This window comes from Pteropus vampyrus, unplaced genomic scaffold (assembly GCF_000151845.1).
Source record: "Pteropus vampyrus isolate Shadow unplaced genomic scaffold, Pvam_2.0 Scaffold247, whole genome shotgun sequence".
Lineage (NCBI taxonomy): Eukaryota > Metazoa > Chordata > Mammalia > Chiroptera > Pteropodidae > Pteropus > Pteropus vampyrus.
In genome coordinates, this window is record NW_011889028.1 from 142,027 (window position 1) to 151,768 (window position 9,742).

A 9,742-nucleotide genomic window follows, 5' to 3' on the forward strand; every position below is an offset into this window, starting at 1 on the left:
ATGCCAGCTGGAGCCGCGGTGAGGGCGGTTGGACTTTGTAACGGTAGCGATGACGCCGATGACGCCGATGATGCCGATGACGCCGAATGCTGGCGAGGGCGTGGGGGGCCCGGTCGGTCGTCCGTGGCAGGCGGGCCCGTGGGATGAGACAGTCCCTCCAAGCAACCGTGCGGCGGCGTCTCACGGAATTAAACACGGGCTTGCCGTCCAACCCAGCACTGCGGAGTGTGTGTCCCAAAGAAATGAAAACTTACGTTCGCGCGGAAGCCTGCACGCGCGTGTTCGTAGCGGCTTAATCCACGATCGCCAACTATTGGAAGCAGTCCAAGTGGTCAGGCAAACAACTGGGGGACACCCAGGCTGTGAATGGCGAGCCAGCAACGAGGGGGGCAAGCTATCGATACACGTGACCACTCGGATGGGTCTCAAGGGAATCGAGCTGAACAGGAGAAAAATGCCCAAAAGATCACACACTGTGTGAATCCATTTACGTGACATTCTCGCAATGTCAAAGTCACAGAAATGAGAAGAGGTTCGATGGAGCTGAGAGTCGGGGGTGGGGAGGCAGGTGGCTGTGGCGGAAGGGGACCCCCGTGGCGATGGCACTTGGCTGTGGCGGAGGTCACAGAAGTCTGCACATGTGACAGAATTTCATAGAACTACACACACACACACACACACGCACACGCACACGCACACGCACACACACACGAAGTGCATAGAAAACAGTGAATTTCCTGGCTGTGCTATTATACAGCATTTACTGGGGACAATTGGGAAAAGGATCTATGATCTCTCTCTATTGTTTCTTAAAACTGCACGTGAATCTGTCATTCTTTAGAATAAGGGTTTTTTTTTTTTAAATGTCAGTGGGAGACGTGGGTGGAGGGAGCAGATCTGGGCGAGGCAGAGGCCGAGCTCACGCCTGGGCCACCGCACTGCACAGCCCCGGGCTCAGAGCTTCTGCCCTCTACTTCTGGGGCGTCCCTTCCCCTCTCCATCCGGCTGCAGGGGTGCGATCAGTGACGAGCTTCGGAGCCAGGGGTAGGAGGTCCGAGACTCTGCTCTCGGCCACACGCAAGGCTGAGCACGCGGCCCCCGCCCCCAGCACAGAGGGACCCTGGAGGGCCGGGCAGGTCCCTTTAGGGGTTGCCATGGACGCCGAGAAAGAGGGAGACTCTTCAGTTCGAGGGGGACCACTGAAACAGAAAGCTCTGCGCACCGTTTCCCGCCCGGAGAGAAACTGTGTGCCCGGGGAGGAGGTAATCTCAGAGGAGATCAGAGGCAGGGGGCGGAGGGACCTGCACCTGCCCCTGCACCGCGTCATAACCGTCTGCCTCTAGCATCTGCGTCTCTACCTGTCTCTGTCTCATCTCTCTGGATTCCTATCTGAGACATCCAATCTCGTGGCCTCCTTAGGCATGTGAAAAGCGATCTATTCACTTTTTTGGTGCTTAAGTGTGAGCCTCATCTCTATCACTGGCATCGTGAGGGGTCCCAGCCCACTGTGTGCCCCCCGCACCCGGCGCCCACCCCAGCCCCAGCCCCAAAGCACCGTGACGTCGCTAGTGACCTCAGGCTCCGCACGTGCCGGGGCCGGCCGCTCCCAGATGCCGAGGGCTCCAGCCCGAGCGTCCCTCCGTGGACGGTCCTGAGCCCAGTGTGAGGAGGGGGAGGGAGGCCGTGTCCTGAGAGGGGAGCAGGTCCCCGGAGCAGGGACTGAGGGCAGGAGAGAAACGGACTTTTGTCAAAAAAACTCCGTGCTTCTTGTAAGTCCCATTGTTGAGAGCTCGTCTCTTACATTGCCCAGCGTCCCTTCATCAATCCGGGTGACCAGTTGTCCCAATTTGCCCAGGACTGAGGGGGGTTCTTGGGATGTAGGATGTTTGGTTTTAAAACTGGGATAGGCGAGTTCCCCAAGACACGAGACTTTCAGTGTGCAGCTGGCAAAGTCCTGCAGACACTGGGGCGTGTTTGTCACCCCACCCTCCATAAAGACCCAAAGGAAAACTAGATTCTCTTGAAGCTCAAAAAATGGCAAAAGGCTCTTTCTAAACCGGCTGTTTCCTCTTGTCTGCTGAGGGGAGGTTCGAAAGCTCTCCTTTCCTTCCTTGCCTTGACCTCCAGGAAGCTCCGACCCTGGTCCTGTAGGAAAAGTCCGTAGCAGCTGTCAGCCTAGATTGTCCGAGAAAACTGCCCGCTTCCTCTGCCTTGCTTTCGATTGTCTTTTTTTTCCTCTTTAAAGATTTTAACACGTGGTGCAGATCGCACCCGGCAGCACATGATTATATTACCACACAAACCCCGGAGAATGCCCCTGTCCGCTCTGTCTGTCTCTCTTCGTCCTGGGTGCCTGTCATTTCAGGGATCGTCACATTGTGTCCGGTGTGCCAGGTCGGGGCCCACTGCCTCTTTTTATGCATGAGCTTTTATCGGAGCTCAGCCGTGCTGACCAGTTCACGAGGCGTCCGCGGCTGTCACAATGGCAGAGTCGTGCAGTTGCGACAGACATCGTGTGGCCCACAAACCCCAAAATGTTTACTGTCCGTGAACAATGCCCACGCTACGTGACATCTCGGACCCCAAATCCTTCTGAAAGGGCTCACGTACAATAACAAATTCTACATGTATCTGTTTCTTTTCTTTCCCACAATGCATAGCTTCAAAGTTTATAGGTGCATATTCTTTCCTGTGTACGAAGCAATATGTGCTCATTATCAAAATGGTCACAGAAATCTTTAAGACGAGGGTGAGCGTCTCAGCTTTACGCTCGATTCCTGGCCTAATTCACTAGTCAGGGCAGGTCCTGCCTGATGCTTCTGTGCCCGAGCTCATCTACGTGTAGCATTAGAATAATTCCAGAACAGAAAGGACTCGCTGCAGGAGAAGATTTCCCTGGGTAAGCATTCTGAAGTTGTCCGTCGGCGTTTTTCACCCGCGTGGTCTGCAGGCATTTTCGATCTCGTTTCTCGATCTCCTTTCGTCAAAAGCTCTTTCTCACGACCGCGTCATCACTCAGATTCTAATTACTCCCGGTCCCTCTCATTATGCTAATTATTATTATTATTATTTATCATTACCGATTACGGTTACTGTCAAACATCCCTCAGCGCCAACGAGGTTGGCAGGTGCTTTGCTTCCAAACCTTCGAGCCAGGTATTTGGGGCCACGGCGTCGGCAGGTCACCCACCTGCCTCCGGGGGGTGGTCAGCAGGACCAGCACCCTCGCGAAGCATGCGTCCGACTGCACCCCTCACCCCCGGACGTCTAGTCCCCACCTGTCATCGCCCGGAACCTCAGCTCCACAGCGCTTCCAACATCGGGGTTGGACCGGCTCCGCCGTGTCCCCTCCCGGCTCTCCCCGAGCTCTTCCTCGGTGCCCAGCGTGTCCCGTGTCCCGTGTCCTGTGTTCTCGGCCTCTGCCCCACACACGTCCTCTCATTTTTGGGCCGAGTTTCAACCCAGAGCTTCGCCAGCCTCCTGCTCAGTGTTTCCGAGCGGAGGTGGCTGTTCTCTGCCACCTCACGTCCCTCGGGGCTCCCTTTGGCCACTGCCCAAGCATTTTCTCTTTCAAGGAAAAAAATCTCCGCGTCTTTCAAGCGAAGCCCTTTTGTTGTGGCGTGAGCTGCCGCTCCCCTGAGCCGCCCTGTGCCGTCCGCTGTGCCTGAGTAGTCGTCACTGGGCTGTGTCCACCCCGACCTCACCGTTCTTGGTGATTTCGGTGTTTACAGAGATGACTCGCCCAGAACTCCGTGTTCGCCATTTCCCGGCCCCCCCACATGCCCACACCGCGCAGCCTTAGATCCGAACGCAAAGTCCCCTCCTCTCCGGCCAGTATCCTGCCTCGTACTCTGCTCCCCCCAGTCCAGATGTTTCCCCATCTCACAGAGCCCTTTAGCTCAGCCCCGTCCAGCAGAAACAGGATGCGAGCCACATACACCATTTAAACTTTTCCAGTAGCCACATGAAGAAATACGAACGCCTAAAATGAACTTTATTATTTCTATCTAACCCAAAAGGTCCAGAATATTACCACGTTCTCATGGGAACCAACGTAAAAATTATTAATGGATACTTTCCACGTATTTCACGCCGTCTTCGAAGGCCGCGCGTGCTCGACACAGTGCGTCCCGGCCCAGACCGGCTGCGTTTCAGACGCTCAGCAGCCGCGTGTGGCCGGCGGTCTCCGTATGGGACAGCACAGCCCTGCGGCTAATGACGCTAATGACGCTGTCATCCGGGCTCTCGAACGTCCCCTGTTCCGGCTCATCCGACACAGACCCCGAGCCTCGTTCCCACCATCACACTGTTTCAGAGCCTCCTCACGCCCCCTTCATCCCTTCACCTAGAAGCAGCTAATTATGGGGTGGACCAGACCGGCAGCCTGTCCTCAGGCAACTGAATGGTACAGCTGCCCCGTTTCACCTTAGGTTCATGACCGCAAGTGTCCGATGGGCACCAATGCTCCCTGGAAGCCTCGCTGTGTGGCCTCATTAAATTTGTCCAGTTGCTCCCTGAGACCGTTTCGAACGTCCCGTCTCTCCTGCAGCCTCCCTCCTCCCCCGCCGCTCCCTCCGAGCAGCTGACCTGCTTCATCATTCACTAACAGACGTCACAAATGTCACGTGTCCGAAATGGCAGTCTGTCCCTCTCAGCCCCTTATTTCGGGGGACAGTGCTGTCACCCGGCCCCAAACCCAGGGATCGGCTCTGATTCTCCCCCTCGCATCAAGTTCGCCAGCACGTCCCTCACCTGGAGGGCACCCGAAAGGCTTCCCCTTCTCTCGGAGTCTGTGGCCGCCACCTGGGGCCCGGCCGCCTCCGCCGGGAGCCCCGACGTCCGTGGCGGCTCACTGGTGTCCCGTCCCTGCCACGCTCTGCCACCTCGCCTTCCGTATTCTGCTCAGCAGCGGGTGGCACTGCGCTCCCTTCCTTACGGAGCCCCGATTCCGTGGCGACGGGGGTCCTGCGGGCGGCCCCCTCCTTCTGTGCTCGCCTCCCCGTGCCCCACGCTGGCATCGCCCTGGAACGCGCCCGGCTCGCTCCCGCCTCCTGCCGGGCAGGGCCCCCCAGCCTGTCCCACGATGGCTTCCCTTTCTCCTTCCGGTTTTCCGTGACATCTTCTCTTAAAACACCCCGCAGAGCCCCGTCCGCCGCCCCCGCCAAGTGTCTGTTTTGTCCCTCATGGCGCTCAGCGTCTGAAGTTACTCGGTTTATTTCCTGTTCAAGTCCTTATCATCTGTCTGTCCGCGTTGGAGTCCCCGACGCATAAACTCAATGAGAGGTCACTGAATCGGTGGACCAGGGAGCCGGGGCCTGGTGCCAGCATCTCGGCGTCTCCGCCCCCGGGCGGTCATGCAGCTCTGTGGATTCCTGGGTGGCCGGCTGAGTGGCTGAGGTTGACAGAGCACCCCCTCCCCTGACTTCGGTAGAGGTAGAGGCTGCGTCTCTAAACACTTTCGGGCATCTAAGCGCTTTGAATTTGGTACAACAGGAAAGCTCAGTGGGCCGCCTTCCCGACAAGCCTGGCTCGGCAGAGCGGGGCCGAAGCTCAGGAATCCGCCAGTCCCAGGGCTCCAGGGCCGCCCACCATGCTGGACAGGGAGGCTGTGACCCTGGGGTGGCACTGGAGACTCAGCGGACAGTCACCTGAAAGACCTAGCTGGCTTCTGCGTGGAGGAGGGACCGGAAGGAGGCAGGGAGGCGGGCGGGTGCCCGTGAGTCGTCTCACTCGCGAGGGACAGACCTTCAGTTAGGATTGGTTCCAGCAATGAAAGAACGTGTTGACTCTTGTAACTGAGAAGATGGGGCGCCGGCTTCAGGTACGGGTGGATCCAGGGGCTCAGGACGTGCAGCTGAATTACCTCCTCTCTCTCGAGCATGGACCGGCCTTCACGACTTGCTCTCAAAGAACAGAGCGTGGAACGAGGAATAAACACAGTCACCAAGTGGAGTCATTTTGATAACGTGTCCCCCTGCTGTGATGCGGCCGAGAGAACCCGTCATTTCTGAGGCGTCTTTCCCCTGGGCCCTTAACTCTAGTCCGACCATGAGAAAAACATCAGACAAACCGCGGAGTGAGGGGTGGTCCTCCTGATCCCTGACCGGCGCTCTGCAAAACTCTCAGAGCCCCGAAAAAGAAGGAAAGACAGACATACGGTCGGGGCCCAGAGGAACGTGGAGACAGGACAGCCGGACCGTGGAGCGGAGGACGAGGGAGAGCTGAGTGAACGCAGTGGTCTAAGCCGTCAGCACCGGGGGACCTGGGGCGGGGGAGGGGGACGGGAACGCTCTGTGCTAACGTCGCGACTTCCCTGTAAGTCTAGAAAGGTTCCAGGATTAAAGTGTGTTAAGTCCTTGGTGTCCCCAAACGAGTGGAAAACGTGCGTCCACACAAAACCGCACGTGACGTCTGAAGCGGGTCTTCGCTCTGTCCCCTGCACTCACCCGGCTCACTGCCACGTCTGGGCCTCTGCGGGTGCCACGTGCCCCACCTGGCCCCTGTTCCCCGGATCTGCACATGGCCCCCACCCCTTCAGCATGCTGGGGAGTCCTTCCTTGTTGCTTCCTGTCCTGTGATGAGCTGGCACCGTTTTCTCTCCTTTTGGCTCTCCTGGCTGGCCGAAACGCCTTGCTCGTTTACGTGTTTACGAGCGTGGTGACCAGACTTCTCATAGCTGTCCCAGTGCTTAGGAACGGTGCCTGGTCGGAGCGGACGCTCGATAAACATTGCTTGAAGGGATGTCTGTATGTCTAAAACGCCTCTCCAGACCTTCCAGTTTGAATAGACTTCGTCCTCGCACCTTGTCATAGGCGGGGGCCCCAGGAAACAGACCCCAGTGCAGAGGTCTGCAGCAGGACACACGGGGGGGCGTGGTCTCGGGTGCAGCCCCCGTGAGGGGCCAGCGGAGCAGGATGGGTGCGGGGGAGAGGTCGGACCACCATGGAGTTGCGAGAGAGGCCACGGCTGATGCAGGGGACTTGTGGCTGGGACCGTGGACCCTCCAGAGATGTCCTTTCCTGAGACAGGACACTTGAGGCCCTCTGTTAGCCAGCCACCACGGTGAGGCTGTCCCTTGGGAGGGCTGTGAACTTAAGCAAGGCAGAGTCCCTCGGCCGAGGGCAGCCCCTGCAGAAGGACCCCGCTGTGCGCTGGTGGCCACCCACGGCTGAGGAAGGATGTCCCTCGGGGAAGGCTGGGCGGCCCATGCGGGTCCACCACCCATGTCGCTTATGTGTGCACGTCCATCTCTCCCTCCCAATTTGTCAGCCCCTGGAAGGAGAAGCCAGGGTTTTCCCATGTTCCTCTCCCCGAATGCTGCACCACGCATCATGTGCTTAGCAAACGGTATTTGAATTTAATTTAGCAAGAAAAAGTTGTAGCTAAGAATCGCCTTTATATTTGGGAAATTCCCAGTGCAGATCCCGCAGAGAGGGGGCGCCATCGCCGGGTCCCAGGATGTGTAGGCGTGGGCAGCGAGCGGGCCGACCCCTGCTTCGTGGTGAGCCTCGGGCTCTTGGCCACTGGGCGCCTTTCCTTTGCCTGAAGAGCAGCATGCAGGGGGCCCTGAGCGTCACGGGTCCCAGCTCCTGGCCCATGACGCCCGGTGCGGGAGGGACAGAAGACGAGAATCTGGTGGGAAACGCAGAGTATTTTGCCACCTTCCTGCTGGACACAGGACCTAGACCACCCAGGCTGGCGGAAGGAACCAGAAGGGAAGGCATAACTGAGGAAAATGGATTTCGAACCGGACCTCGACCTTCTTTAGTGGAAGATTCGACACGTCCTTCTAATGGTCGAAGACGGGGTGGCAGACAGCAGGCTGCGGACGAGATGGTCAGTTTAGGGGTACACCGCTTCAGCTCTCGCCTGGCGCCAGACCCCCCACCCGGCCGGAGTGGCTTCTGTCTGGCTCCCTCCTCCCTAGACTCGTGGCTGCTCCCACGAGGGTGAGGACAGCGAGGGGGCCAGGGCGGTGGCAGAAGGGGACCCGTTGATTTAGGAGTGGGGAGAGAGGTCTCCTTGGATTGTGCCGAAGGCTGTGACTCTGTCCCCTTTGGACTCTAGGGTCAAAAACAGGTCTGCCGCTTTTGCCCACCGCATTCCTGTCATACTCACCTTTCGGGGGGTGTCATCGGCCCCACTCGGCCACACAGCCTGAGGGGTCGAGAGCGAGGGATGGTTTTTTCTGAAGCGGGAGGATTGCCAGAAAAGCGTGAGATGCCCACGGGCGTCTCGGCATGCGGGGCTCTGTGACGATGGCCACGAGGCAGCCACAAGGGTAGGTCTGGACTTGCGAGAGCAGGTCGGGGACAAAGTGTCCGTGGCTGTGTCCAGGTGGAACCGCCCTTTGGCTTAGCCAGGGGGCGGGGCAGGAGGCTCACGTCAGCAGTGACAGGCACAGCCTCCCCGCACACCATCCCAGCAGCCTGTGACGGAGACGCCGCTCCCTCCCGGAGGGGCCCAAGGCCCAGGCGGTTACGTGACGCATCCAGGCACGTGGGCAGCGGCCGTCCGGGCCCAGGCTGTTTGTTTTGGGGGCCGAATCCACGGGGGCTCTCTGTGGGTGGGCTCGTGTGTCACCCTCTGGCCATCACCTGCGGGGACTCTCTGTGGGTGGGCTCGTGTGTCACCCTCTGGCCACCACCTGCGGGGACTCTCTGTGGGTGGGCTCGTGTGTCACCCTCTGGCCATCACCTGCGGGGACTCTCTGTGGGTGGGCTCGTGTGTCACCCTCTGGCCATCACCTGCGGGGACTCCCTGTGGGTGGGCTCGTGTGTCACCCTCTGGCCATCAGCCCACCTGAACTTGCAACCTCTTCCCAGCTCCTCACACTCCTTACCCCTTTTCCCTTTGCTGTTCTCCACCACAGGTGTCCCCACCGGACGCCCTGGGCCCTGGAACCGCGTACGCGTTTGTCATCTGTCGTCCACATCTCGTCGTATTCACTGCGCAATCTCTAAGGCCTCAGACGGGGCCGGCACATGGCATATACTGAACGAATATGTGTTGCGTCTTTCTGTTTGACGGAAGCTGATCGCCCAGCGCTTACGAATTCCGTCACGTGGTCACATCCTCGTTCAGTTAACTGACTTCCTTTTGATGGACAGCAGCTCCCGGTTCCAATGTTTTGCTATTAAAAATAGTGCTGCGAAATCTCGACTGTGAAAAACCTCTACAGACAAATGACCTGGTTTCTGCAGCAAAGAAATTGCAAGAAAAATGAGACACGGGTGGGTGGCTGGTGGCAGGAGGATTACTGATTAAAAGAAATTTGAGAGACACGTCAAGAAATAGCAACGTGTGAACCCTCATTAGATCGCGATTCAGATGAACAGACTCCTAAAGAACTTGCTTTTTGACGCGTGAAACAACGGGGCATCGGAACGCTGGGCGTTCGGTGTTATTAGGACAGCTTCGCCGCCTTTGTCGGGGTGTGGCTGCGAGACGGGAGCCTTCACCCCCTGAGAGCACCTGAGGAAACATTTGTGGGCGCAACGATATGATGCCCGAGATAAGCTCACGAGGGTCCCGGGCTGGGGGGGCGCGGGATACAGGGAAGCAGGATCGGTCCCGTCGTGATGGTTGGCGAAGCGCGCGGGCAGCTTTTTGGGGGTTCATTGGACTGTTTTGTCTACATTAGTATATATTTGACGTTTTCTGTGATAAGAAATACAGTGTGGCAGACTCTAGTGTGTGGGGTGAGGTAGCGTGGGTGGGGTGTTCGATTAAGGGATGAGTT